Here is a 12,179-nt window from a genome sequence, read left to right as displayed (position 1 = left end):
CATCATACACAATCCATATCAGATTTAAAAACCAGAAGGCACATCCTAGGAGCAGCTTCCAGAAGAAAGGGCTGTTCTATACCCACTGGAAGACTACTCAGAGAAACTCCTGCCCTATGCCAGGAGTTTAGCAGGCTGTTGGTACTTCATTCATTCATTTCTGCTCTTCCAACCTCTGCCAGCACTGTCAGAGATGTGCACTGAGTATGTCATGGCTCACAGCTGAGTAAATCTGGTTTAAGTCGATCTATTGAGGAAAGCAGATGGGCATGGTCAGGCAGATCTACAGGTTCAGTGGGTTTTGCCTCTGGAAGAAGATGGGCTTTATTACACCCTGACAAATCCAGAGAATGAGAAGTATCTACAGCAGTCTTAAAATCCTAGGAGGAGTTCTGGGTTGCTACGAGGCTGCCACATTCCCGTGAAAGTCCCAGATCTTCCCAAGTCAAAAATTCCCACTGTAACCAGCAGCCTGATGAAAAGTGGCATTGAAATGCAGCTCCCAGGGTTCGCTCCGGCGCCTGTCCTCCCCGGGAGCAGGGGTAGGAGTCCCCCCTAGAAGCAGCCTGCAGGGATTTGATCCCGGTAGGTGGAGGCTCGTTGATGTTCTTTTGCTCACAATCGCGTTTCTGTTTTGTGAGCTGCATTCCCTGCCTGGGTGGGGCATTTCCCTACCTTCGTGCTGGGGGAATCGCCTAAGAAAGAGAAAAGTCTCTGTTTCTCCCCAGACAGGAGGGCAGGGCGGGGTGTTCGTGAGTGCGGGGGGGGGAGGGGGGGGGCGGGGTCCTTTTTTCTTCTTGTGCCCCCCTCTCGTACACCTGCAGAGAGCACACGGACAGCGTTCGAGCTCTGGAATGAAGGCTCTGCGAGAGACGCTGCTGCCCAGGGGAAGGCACGGGCTGCCACACGGATGCAGGGGACATAAAAGCCAGCGGCTGCAGGTGGAGAGGATCCGTCCTCTCTGCAGCCTATCGCGTGCCCGAGTTCTCCCCACACAATATATATATATATATAAATATATCTCTCTCTATATATATGCACCCACCTTGTCATTCAGGTTCTGCAGCGCCTCCTTCCCCGTGGCACTCCTGATCTCCACCTTTCTCCCGAATTCAACAGATGGTTCCCCTCCCTTCCCGCTCTGCTTGGAATAGACGGACTGAGCATCCGGACCCAGGTGGGCAACATCCTTCTGCTTTGCCACGACTTTGTTACATCCGCGGCCCACCGAGAGTGAGTCGAAGTCGATGGTCTTGTTCTCCAGGGAGCCTTCCACCGGGCAGAACATGCCACAGAATTTCTGCCGGGGCTTGGGACTGCCCGAGCCCAGGTTTTTGAAGAAGGCTGGCACTTCTTCTTCCTCGCCCTGCCGCCCGTTCTGCTTCCTCTCAGCCATGGCTGGGGTGGTCTCCCTGCTAAGGGGGAATAACAACAGCGGTAACCAGGAGGATCCTGCACACACACACACACACACACACACACGGAGAGAAGAGGTGGGGAGGGGGAAAAAGGAAAGCGATAGGAAAGAGACAGGTCTGGGTCCTAGAGATATGGCAACATCAACTGCAAAGGGCTGTGCCCGGCAGGTCCCCTGCCCCCATCGGCACCAGCCAGCCTGTGGCTCGCTCTCTCTCTTTGATGCAGCTGAAAGTTGAAGCAAGGATGGGGCAGATCCTGCTGCAATAAAGGGAGGAGGCTTCAAGTTCCCAGCATCCAGATGAGGAGGGAGGGAAAAGGGGAGAGAGAGAGAGAGAGAGAAGAAAAAAAAAAAAAGCTCACTCTGCAGCAGAAACTGAGGACTGCTCCGGAAGTGATGCGAATGGTGAACTGGCAAATGGACTCGATCAGGTTGGAGCAGCAACCCCCTTCACACCCACCCTCTCCCCCTCCCCTTCCCCGGCGTGCCGATCTCGCTGTTCCAGAAGGCTGATGGGGACCGGGCACCTCCTCCCCTCCGGCTGCTCCCCTTGCCCGGGCAGGGCAGAAAGGGGCTCTGCCTCTGTGCCTCCCTTCCTCCCACCAGCCTGTTCCCTGCCTCCCCCAGCCCAGCAATGGTGGAGTGCTCCGGGAATCCCATTGTTCCTCACTTTTCCCAGCGCCGCGGAGCCGGAGGGCGGGAGCAGCTGGGATCGCAGCTGGGTCAGTGGGGCTCAGGAGCAGAACGCTGACTCAGCTTCTCGGGGTTTCGGGCGTCGCTGGTGCAGACCCTCTTCAGGGGGGAAAAGGGCTGATGGATGGCACTGAAGAGAGGATGAAACACAGACACAGATGGGAGAGGGATGTGGGAACCGGGGGAGAGAGGAAAACGAGCTGGCAACCGGGACTTACCTCCAGGAGCCAAAATTACTGACCTTGCGAGTCAGTTAAGCCTCCGCAGTGCCAGGAGACCCCGGTTCCTCCCTGCGGGAGATCAGAGGAGGCAGCCAAAGGCGGCTAGGGCTGAGGGCAGGTTTCTAGAGGAGGAAACAGAGCAGCCCCACGCGCTCCTGCCCGTGGTGACAGTGACCCTGCGACGGGGCGAGGGGAGGTGGGGGAGATGGGGACAAAGGGGACATGGGGGCAGAGGGCAGGGGAGCAAAGGGGAGATGGGGCCAGAGGAACGATGGGGCAGAGAGAAGATGGGGCTAGGGGGGAGATGGACAAAGGGGAGATGGGGGAGAGGAGAGGTGGGGGCAGAGAGGAGATGGGCGGCAGAGGGGAAATGGGGAATGGAGAGCAGATGCGGGCAGAGCGAGGGTGGGGAGCAGAGCGGAGATAGAGGGCGAGGAGAGATGCAGCGCAGAGGAGATGGGGAAGAGGGAAGATGGGGGCAAGGGAGAGGGGATGAGGTCAAGGGAGTGACGGGGGCCCCGGCTGGTCCCGGCTCGGCCACCGGCGCTGTCCCTTCAGCACCACCCGCGCCCGGCGCGGTGCGGGTCCGAGCCCGCCGGACCCTCGCTGCCGGCGCAGCCCCTTCGCTGCTGGCCTCCAACGCAGCGCCTGCTACGCGTGTCTGGCATCATCTGGGACTTATTCCCCGGGGTTTGTACCTAAACGAGCCGCTCCAGGGCCGGCAAGGTGGAGGGAGGTTTGGGGTCATTCCCAAAGGGCTGGCTCGAGCAGAGTCCACCAGACCCTGTGTGGGTCACCCTGGGGACGTGGGAGCAGAGCCAGTCTGGTCACAAAGGTAAGAAGTGCAGCGCACAATAGGTCGAACGTGGCCGTCTCCACCTGATAATACGTTTTTCATGTGTGATTTGGGGCCCTCAGGATAATCCATATGTGATATTTGTGCGGGCCAAACCCAATGGCCCGGCTCCTTATTCCCATGCATTATTCATTGATAGGCATCTTTGCACATGCATGCATTAACTGTTAATTGAGAGGCATCTGTGTCCAAATGGTTACCAAGTACCTTTGCATGATTAAAAAAAACAACCCCAAAAAACACTAAAAGAAATAAATTGAGGTGTATTTAAAAAATAATAATCCCAGAGCCATCTCTCCCTGCAAACCACACCCAAATCAAGGCATTTGTATCCAAAAGGTGGAAAACCACCAAAGCCAAGGTCACAGCTGAGCAAAGCCCAGTAATAAATGCACAGCACAGTGATAAAAGACTCCAGACTAAAAGGAAAAAAAAAAAAAGCCTGCAGTTTGGCCCTGAAGGATGAGGATGATGTGCTCTGGTAACTAATGAAGGAGGGGGGAATCCAAAGACGGGCTCTCCAGGGAAACAGCCCCACCTCCTTCCCCTCCTGGGATCATCCCCCAGGACCCAGCAGGGTTACAGCCATGCTGATCTCAGGTGCTTGGATGGGGACTGGAGCCCAACAGATGGTCTCTCAGGTACACACAAGTGCTGTTTTATTTAAGGTTTATAAATATTAATTGCCACAGCACTGCTGATCAGGCAGCACCGGAGCTGCGGCGAGTGTTGGTGGAGGCTCTAGCAAGAGGAAAACCTTGGAGTGATTGTGTTGACACGTTCTGCAATTTGCTGAGATGAAGGCAATGGCTTTCAGGGACAGCCTGGAATCCAGCTCATTCATCCCTTGGCACAGCCCTGGAAGATGCTCAGATGGCCACAGGCACAGGCTCTGTGGAAGGATGGGAAGGATCTGTCAGGAAAGCCAGAGGCTGTGCAGGGATCCAGACAGGAATGAAATCCTGCAGACAGGACTAAACCTCCAAATGTCTCAGAACTGGTAAAAGCCACTCCCAAAGGCTGAGTTTTCCAGCTCTACAGATCTGACTCTTTTACAATAACCCTACCACATACAGATAACCTCACACTGAATATCCATCTCCAAGTGCCTCCCCTTTCCACAGGCACTTGAGGACACACTCAGCAGAATTTCAGTTATTTGGGGTTTGTATTTCTAGCTGGGCTTATGGCAACTCTGTTGAAGACCTCACCCGTGTCGGCTGATCTGCTGAGACTCTGGCTGGTCTCTCGTATCAAACCAAAGATGATTTCAATCACCCAGAGGAAATTCAGGCATTCTAAAAAATTACTGAACTGCTAAAAGACATCCTCCTTTGGCATTATTCTCCTTTTTGGGTATTTCACAGTGTCTGTCTACTAATTCTGTTTTTATGGTCCTTTCATGGACACTGGAAAAAAAAGGAGACAATTTAAAAAAGTATCACAGTCCGGCTTGCTGTGATCCCCAATCTGGCTCAGCTGGGGGAAGCGTGGCATAAAATACAGGAATGGGTGCAATGAACTTGCCCAAAAATAAAGATCTTTAATGGCAAATAACAAATGCAGAAACTGCATCATCTGAGGGGCAAGATCCAAAAGGCCAGGGCTGTGGCAAACACAACCAGGTGTAGGGATCTTTGCAGGCAGGCTCCAATCACCAACTCAGAACTCTACCTTATATGTACCAGAACCAGCTGAGAACAAGAACCAAAGCCTGACCAAATACAGGATAGTTCTATTGGCATTGTGGCTCCCATGACCCCACTCTTCTCACTGGCTAGGTGTCCCCCCCTCAGCATCCTGTTTCCCATGGCCTCAGGCTGATCCCTTCTGTAAATGCTGCTGAGGCAAAAGTCCCAGCTGGATGCAATTCCATAAAAGAGTTTTTATTTCCACCTATGAAACCCAAGTATCAGATCTTGCAAAACTCCCACCCAACTGTAGCAAATTCTATTTATTCTGTTACACTTGAACTGAAACACTTAAATGTGTCTACATGATTCCACAGCTTTATTCCTCAAATATTTCCTCCTCCAGGAAAAGTCTTGGCATGAGTAAAGATGCACCAGCCAGTGCAGCGAGAACTCGGACCCCCAAAATCGCTCTGGGTTTGGGACCAGACTAGAAATTATTGCCTACATGAGTCCCAATAAACCTCTATAATGCCTGACACATAAGCCTCGTTTAAGATTCCAGATTTCCCAGTCAGGTATTATCAGATTTCCATCAACTTTGTTATCAGAAAGAAAATATGGGAGGATGGAATTTATATTTCAGTTTGAGTTCACAGCTACATAACACAGAACAATTCCTGAGTAGTAACATATTAAACCAGCAACTGGATATGCCCATGCTCTAAGCATGGAAATAACAACATTTTACTGGAAAATCACATGGATAATCCATGTGTTTAATAATCCCATAGGGTTTCTGTTTTCACTGGAAGCCACATAAATTACTTTGAGAATGACACTGACCCTCATTTGAAATTCATAAACCTGGCGTCAATATGAAAATTCCTCAGAAAACTGCTCATACTTGGCCCTACAAAGGTGGGGAAACACTGGAGAAACCTAAACACCACCTTAGAAATTAACCAGGGCAGTTGGAATCACACTGGTAGTTTCAGTCTCCATGCAGCAGCTTTTTATTCTGCTCCTGTTCTGAGCATTAATTAGTTCTTGCTATATCAGTTATAGGGGTGTGCAGAGCAGAATAAGCTGAATGCTTATTTGCAGATAAACCATTTAACAACACATGAAAATGGGTTAAATTTATAATATGGTATGTGGCTATATTAATTGAAAAAAGGAACAAAAGAGGGAAACTAAGTGGAAACACATCTTCAGATTTTCTTAACATCCTAAAGCTCTGGACACCTTGGAGCAAGTGTCTTCCATCAGGAACAACGCCCCAGAAAAGTGATGAATAGAGCATTTACCTGAAACTGCAGAGGAGAGTGGCAGAACTGGCCTAATTTAAGATCCTTTTATGCTCCTGCACAAAAGTCCTGAGTGCCATAAGTACTCCCTTCCTTCAGCACTCAGCACCCCATAAGAGGAGACAATCCCCGTCTGGGGATTTGCCTTGGCAGAGAGAAGGAGAAGGACAGCATGAAGAGCCTGGGTTGCACAATTTTCTTTTGCAAAAATAACTTTGCACTGAGAGAAAGGAAATGCAAGCACAAAGATAGGCATTGAGCTGGCTCCTTGTCAAACGAGGTGAAAATTGTCTCTTTACTCTCATACTGAGACTTCCTTCATGCACAGAGCCCTGGAATCTGACTGGAAAAACTCAGGAGCACAGGACTGATCCCTGTGTCACACCAATGGTGATCAGCGATTTCTCATCTCCTGTTCCATCTGGCAAAGAAATCCCAGCTTTTACAAGAGCCTGGAGTGACAGGACTAGGGGGAATGGCTTTAAACTCACAGAGAGCAGTTTTAGATTGGATATTGGGAAAAATTCTTTTCTGTGAGGGTGGTGAGGGAGCGGACAGAATTCTAGAGTAGCTGTTGCTGCCCCTGGATCCCTGGAAGTGTTCAAGGCCAGGCTGGACAGGGCCTGGAGCCACCTGGGATAGTGGAAGGTGTCCCTGCCCATGGCAGGGGGGAGGATTGGGTGAGATTTGAGGTCTCTTCCCACCCAAACTGTTCTGGGATTCTCTGATTCCACTCCTCATGAATGAAATCTCTAATGGTGCTTTATTCCATTTCATTCTCACAGTTACTTCCAAGGCTGAAAAATCAAACTTGATTTGAATTAGAAACAAGGCAATATAAGCCCCATGTTGCTTTATTTGTCTTCCATCCTTAGGTGAGATAATTGCTGCAAATCCAGAATTTTCTTCATTATTTAACAATTAAGAACCCAGACAGAAATTACAGCAGTATATTCCACCATTAAATTGCCATTATTAAACTAAATGACAGCAACTACTTCCAAATCTGGGGCTCTTCCTATTGCAAATAATTAATTATTAATACTTCCAGTGGGTGCAAGATTTATCATGCAAAGCAGGATCCCAGTGAAATTTGGGTATTTGCAGAAGCGTAACTCAGTAACAGAGCTCCACTGAGTCAATTCTCCAGTGAAAATGTGCAAAGAAAGCCTGGCACAAGCCACTGTGGCAATCTGAGGGTGGCTTAGAGAGTTCCAGCCTGGATCTCTGTAGGGGATGATCTGTAAGGTCTTTTCCAACCCAAACCACTCTGATTCTCAAAGAGAAGCTCAACAAAGCTTGAATGTAAATCAACAACATTTTAGGGATGCTCAGAGCAAGGATCTGTTTTAGGCTGTGCTGAACTCTACAACCAGCACTGCTTACAAAATTATCCAGCCCTTAAAAGCATCAATTTGTTGCATGTGCCATTGCAATAATAATTCCCCTGCCTGGCCAGAAGCTGGGAAAACCACCTTCCCTCCTTCTGAGTGTTGCCTCACCCATTGCTGCTCCCCACATCCCACCCTGGATTTGAATTTTCTAAGGCACAGGCTCATGATCAAGAGGTGGCACTGAATAACTGCCATTTCCAGAATATTCCTTGCATATTAAAAATCCAACCAAATCCTAAAATGCTTCATTGGATTGGAAATTGTTCTGGCAGAGCATAAAATCTGAAAGACCAAGTTATCCACAGAGAAATCATTAACCAACTTCCCTTTGGGATATGATAATTGCTGGAGTGGCTGACAGCTTTTCTTGGCGGCGAGCACTCAAAGACGAGACACATTATTTCAGGAACATTAAAGACCAGCAGAAAGTCTTTTGATAAATGAATACAGTCCATTCAGATGCTGAGACAAAGATCTTTTTTTTTTTTTCACGGTCCTTTTTATTTCTGTTTATCCTATGCCTCACTTTTCCTTTATGTTAGCGACCTCAGCTAACATAAAATAGCCCTAGCAAATTTCTGCCACTCAGATTTTGTTGCCAGTGGGGTTTAGTCCATGCAAACAGTTTTGGTGCATGCAATAGTACAAATATTGAGACAATTACCAGAGGATTTTCCAAAGGCCCAAGTGGAAATGAGGCCCACAATTCTCAGTGACTTCCAGAGGGAGTGGAGAGCCTCATTGCTATCAAAATCTCTCCTCACTAATCCAGCATGTGAAAGGCACCAGCCCACCCTAAAATCACATTTTTCTTAGCTATTCCCAGGATGATCATGGACAGAAGCAAGAGGAATCTCTCAGAAGCGTTCAGTATTTAAGACAGAATTTCCAAATTTGTTGATTTCCTTGAGATCCATAAATGCCCTGTGACATTTTCACCACAGCTGAATTACAGCTGATGACTGAGATATGCTTCTTCCAGACAGTGTCATTAAGAGAACTCACCCACCTAACCACAAAAAGGTAACATTAAATATTAACATTTCCTCTAAACTCCTCTCTCAGAATATGACAGCTTCTGGCTCACCATCACTGACATTTGTGCGGAGCTGGTACTGGGCAGGAAATAGCCATTGATTTCGGGACTGGAAATTATCTGAAGTTTTTCCAGCATTGTCTCAAAAGAACCCAGAATTGATAATGGCAACCTTTACTATTGGAACGTGGCTTAAAATCTGACCTTCCAAGGCAGGGAGCTCTGGCCAAAAAGCAAAGAGTGAGTGAATATCAGTTCATGTCCTGTAACTGGGATCTCCTGACGGCTCCCCATCTCCCCAGAGAAGGTCTTCCCATGCAGACATGCCAGAGCTGTGATCCATGTGACTTCACACACCTCCCAAGTTAATAAATAATGATGTCAAAAATATTAGCAAGGGTCATAAAGCACAGCTTGGCCTGTGATTCACCTGCTTGACTCTGAGTGCTGGCAGCTCCCTGGGTTCCTCTGAAACAGGACCCAACAGCACGAAAAATAAAAATCAGATGTAAATTCAACAGGAGAAGGAGCCCAGGCTCATGAAAAACAATTTCTTCTTGGATTAACATACTGCAACTGCATCGGGGTGAAGACCAGCTTCACCTTTCCTTTCAGCTGCTCTAGAATTGCTCTCTCCTGTCCCTGCTCTTCCCAAGCATTTCTAGAGCAGCACTTCCCATTCAGTGAAATCACCTCGCCTTTTACTGGAATAAAAATACTTAAATATATCATAATGATATCCTGGCACATCACCTGCCATGTGATACTAACATTACAGGATGCTGGGCTCAGGGAAGGCTTCCTTGGGCACTGGAGCCAGTTTTGAGCACCCAGAGGCAGCGACAGAATCCACACTTGGTTCAGAGCTGAGAATTTTCATCCCACATTCACGCAGGCACATCCCACCAGCACAGAAATCCTTCCCCTCTCCCTTGTAAGGAATTCACTGTGCATATCTAAGCTCTACAAGTTGAAAGAAAAGGGGGGAGGGCCCATCAGGTCCCAGGGGAGGAAGGGATGCTGGATGAAAATGCCCAAGTGAGTTCAGAAAGTGTTGCTTGTGCTGATGGTTCTGTTTATCAGCTTCACTGGTTGGAATCCCTACCAGTTCATAGTGCAAAAGCATCTTACCATTAAGCTGCATTAAGCAGCTTCACCTGTGTTTGGGGATGGCTTAGGGCCTATTTTAAACACAGGGCACCTGTCTGCACAGGTAGGCTCTGAAAAACAGCTCTGCATGCCCTGCTGGCTTACATGAACACAACCACTGACCTGGTGAACCTAAGTGAAGGAGAGTAAAACTGTCTTGAGTCCATCAATAGAAGTAAACAGACTGTCCTGCTTTATTCTGCAATAAAGATGCCAACCAGAGGCAGTAATAGAGAAGAAAGAACTGCTACACTGGAAATCCAATGGCTGTGGCTAAACTGGGCCATAGTGCCAGATAGGTGCCTTTTTTTCAAGTGGAAAAAATGGGAAATAACTACACAAAACATTTTCAAGCAGTGCAATGTTTTCAAGTGAAACAGAAAGAACTAAAGCTTCATATATGCTTCAGATTATTATTGCAGCAGGTCATGAGCTGTATAATATTATAAACATACACAGAAGCAGCAGCCTTTTCCAAAGGTCTCAATCAAAGATTTTCTTGATGATCAGTGTCCCCAGGGAACTGGGATTGGGTTCAGTATCAGAAAGAAGAACAGGGATGACAAACAGTTAAACAAAAACTTTATGTTGAAAATTTCCTACTGAAAATTTAGTGCTGTAAATATCAAAGGAAAAATCAACCAAGTCATTAAACCCCATAAAAGGAAAACTTCCTTTTTCTCTCATTTCACAAAGATTTCTCTCTTTCCACATGTGATGTCTGGGAGAGCCAGTGCTAAAGGGAAAGATACCTTAGTGTTGCTGAATTTCAATATAAAGCTAAGAAAAAGCTTCAAGCTTCAGTTTCAAGCAGTGATGAACCTGGGCTGTCTCTGCACTGCTCAGGTTCTTCATTTTGCTGACACAGCTTGAAAACCCAATCAGGCCACGCTGCCCAGCAGGAGAGCCCAGGCCCCTCTGCAAAGCCTTCATCCCAGACTCGCACACAGCCCCCAAAACCATTTGTCATTTCTGAAAATCTCATCTCATTACATTTTAAACAGTCCCACAGACAAAGGCAGCATTATTGGCCTCACTGTACACATGGGAAATGAGGCATAGAAATTCAAATTCACCTCCAACCACAGCAACAGCCAGGGACAGAGCAAGACGCTGGGCCAGGCTCCTGTTGTGTGCAGCCAGACCTGTTTGGGGATCCTCCTCCACCACTGCTCTGCCCTCACAGTTTCCAGCCCCTATTTGCAGGCAGGAACAGCATCAGTGGTAAGAAAAGGGACTAAACAGACTACCAGCCCTGAAGCCTCAGGTCTCTTTGTGCTGCTCTGCACAAAGTCTGGGGCATTGCTGTTGCTGCTGCAATGAACCAACGTCCTCATATTGCACTTATTAAATAAATTTAATCTTATTAAACTGCATTACAAGCTTTTATTTCATAAATCTGTTTGCCTCCCAGATCACCCAGAGAGTTAACTCCTGCCTGGGCTCTGCTTTTCCTCTCCATAACCTTGCAGACAGCACTCCTGACAAACCAGACATCCCTGTGATTCCATTGCTGCCAAGTTGGAGCACTTGGAATGGGCCACAGAGAGGATGGGAGTATCCAGGATATTGCCTTAGCATCCCATAAACTTGGTAGCAGTGTTTCAAAAAGATTTTCAAATTGCTTTCATACTCCCTTCAATATGTGCTTTATGCATGGAAATATTTGTTTAAAATCAGCCAAAACCCCTGTTGAAATGAAAACATGGGATATCACTAACTCTTGGAAGGGGGCAGTACCAGGAGATGCAGAATTTCTGTTACATTTTGGGCAAAGCAGCCTTTCCTGACTTGGTGTGCTGGGATTTTGTTTTCGAGATCTGAGGTCAACTCTAAACAATTTGTTAAATAAAATGGAGTGAATCAAAACATAAAGTTTCAGGTTTCCATATGATATGGATTATCTCCTCTGGAGGCCAAGCAGGTTGAATTGTACTTTTGTAGGATCAAAGGAAATGTTTGCAGAGAAAGTTCTTACTTCAAAATTAAGAGCTGCAGTTTAAGAATCACTTAATTACCTGCAAAGATAATTTGAATAAATATTTTATAAATATTTGTATAACTTGAGTAAATTAGTACATTGATCTTTTAATTCATTAATTCTTTAGTGTTTAGAAAATTAGATGTGGGGATTAAAGACAGACATAATAACAAAATTAATTACTTAAGATGTCTACTGCATTAGGCACTAATTAATCAGCACCTCAAAAATCAGATTTAAGAAATATTAGTGCTAAGGCAAGAAGTTATTTACTAATAAGAACATGTACACAACTCAGCACCAACAGAATTACCTGAAATATCATCAACATTAGAAAATCCATGAAAGTCCAGTCAATTTGGTGGAGCAGGATTTTAAAGCACATACTTTTTCAGTGTATCTCTCTCGTTCAACTCAAGGCAGGACACATTCCCTGAGGCCAAAATATATTCCCACTCTCTAACTTTAATAAACGTCAGTAGAAACTAAGT

This window comes from Fringilla coelebs (genome assembly GCF_963513975.1).
Source record: "Fringilla coelebs genome assembly, chromosome: 26".
NCBI classification, from domain to species: domain Eukaryota; kingdom Metazoa; phylum Chordata; class Aves; order Passeriformes; family Fringillidae; genus Fringilla; species Fringilla coelebs.
Note: the sequence above shows the minus strand (reverse complement) of the source record.